Below are 2,381 nucleotides of genomic sequence, written 5' to 3' on the forward strand. Positions count from 1 at the left end.
ACACCTGGGACGTGGGGTCTGCGTGCTTTAACAGCCGCTAGCTTTCCGCTGATGGAGAGACCTTGTTTCTGATGAGCTCCTTCATACTAAAAATACTCAACGGAGAGGCTGAGGCCCCACTTTTCATAACCTCTCAGGCTCTGCATCCCAAAGCGTGGGGCGGGGAGGGGGGGGCCTCCATTATAAATGGCGTCGGCTGTTACTGGGGCTCGCTTTTTTCCTCTTTGAACATGCACCAAAGGAATATTGCATCTTACAAGCACAAACACGTCTGGAATAGCAATTAAGGAGTTGGGGCCATGATTCATGGATTTGCTGGTTGAAGTCTTAGTAGGTAAATAATGTGCCCAAAATAAACTGCTGCATTAAAAATATTCAATTGAACAAATATGCTAATGTTGCAGGCCAGACAAGTGCCACCGTTGCAGAGGAACGCGGAGAACGTTCATGTTCTCTCTTAGGAAAGGGCCCAGCTCTGCTCTAAATCACCTGTCTAGAGCCTCACTGAGCTGTAGAGCAGGGTGCATTTTGGGTAATGTTTGCCTTTCATCGCTCCTGACTATTACTCCGGTTGTGGCGGTGAGACACTGGGGTCTTAAAGGCACGATAGGACCAGCATGGATGTTACTGCTTATCAGTGACTGGTTGATGCTCCTGGAGTGGATGAATGTCTTTGTCATCACAGAGTGGATGCACAATCTCTGTCGACCTGGTGAAAAGCGGCTCCTCACGGAATCTGCCATCCCAGACCATCAGCGTATGTAACAGCCCTGCTGAGTTGCTTTCATGTTCTTGGACCTGACAGGGCCACTTTGCTGAAGAGTGTGGGCGTCTTTACGGCGGCCTTTCCCGCCTCCGGCAGATCTGACGGCACCGAGCCCTGACAGGGAGTTAACAGTGTGTTGTTTTGCTCTTTTTTTTCCCCGGGATAACTGCTGCTCTGGCGCAGGCAGGCGAGCGAGCGGGCGGGAGGACGGGGGGGAGGGGGGTGGCCGTCAACGTGCCCATGGGCTCCTCCGCTCCCCGTCAGTCGGGGGGTTATTGACGAGGCACCCATTGTCTTACAGCTCAATAAACACAAGCTGGAAACGGGAATCGATTCAGGAATGAATGGACTGCAGCCCGTGACGGGAAGGTCAGCAGTCAGATCTTTGTGGATTTAAACAAAAACTGATTATTTCTTTATATCAGTCTTACTGCTTCTCATACTGCCAAGTCATCTGTGCTCTCAGACTGTTTTCTGTAATGTTTTAGAAGATCATGTTTTTTGTGTGTTTGGTAGAGGTTGTTGGCTGTGCACTGGTCGGTGTGTGTGTGTCTCTTTAGTAGTCTACTGTAGGGTCTATGTCTTTTTTTCCCTGTCGCTACATCTTCACCGTGTTCTGGCTCATTTCCCTGTAAGCTGTTGCATTTGAATGTATCCTCCTGCCCCTCTATGTGTCATGCTACGAGGTGCCATTTCTCCTCTCTCTGTTTATCTGCGCGTAGCGCGGATACTGGGTTACCATGGCGATGGCCAATGTAAGCATCATAGCCCTCCCCACCCGCCTGTGTCTGTATCAGTCAGTCAAGACTCAACAAACCAGCCTTGTCTGGTTGAGCAGGGAAGAGGAATCCAATTCCCCATATAATACTGCAGCTCAAGCATGTGCAGGTCCAAGACTATGGAGTAACTTGCCCCAAGCTCTGTAATGCCCCGGGCTGTAATATTCTCTGTTCTACCAGAGGACAGTGCTGAACTTACGCCCGAGAAGGATACTAAGCTTTCATTGGACAAATTAGCATGCTGTGTTGTTCTGTTTTCTCGAAACTGTCTGTATAGCCTTCTATGTGGTCCGATGTTTCTCGATATGGGAAAGTTGCTGAGCTGTCCTGAAGGATACCAGCAGCACCTGTGTGTGTTTTTTCAGGGTTTAATGGGGAATTTAAATTACAGAGAGGGCGTTTGTAGTCTATAACCGAGTGTGAAAAGATGGCTACCAGAACAGTAGTGTATAATCAACATGCACACACACACGCACACACAGCACACATACACAAACGTAGACATTCACACACACACACATGCATAGACACACCTTCCTTCCCTGTGTCAACAGCCACTGTCTGTTACTGGTTTTCATAGGTTTTGTTAGTTCAGCATTTAACAAAACCAACATTTTGCAAATTATGGCAGCACTGAATCTGTCTCTAATTGTAAACTCAGTTCTTATTGTCATTAAAGGTCTTTGCTCTCCGGGATCAATAACAGTTTCTACTCCATCCTCTGAAACACGCCCATTTTCATTTTTTTAATGTCTCTCTTCTGCTATTGGCTGTGAGGGGGCATCTGCTTGGAATACAAATGCACCACTATCGTTCTTGCCTCTCTGACACTCGTG

Source organism: Brienomyrus brachyistius, chromosome 22, assembly GCF_023856365.1.
Source record: "Brienomyrus brachyistius isolate T26 chromosome 22, BBRACH_0.4, whole genome shotgun sequence".
Taxonomy (NCBI): domain Eukaryota; kingdom Metazoa; phylum Chordata; class Actinopteri; order Osteoglossiformes; family Mormyridae; genus Brienomyrus; species Brienomyrus brachyistius.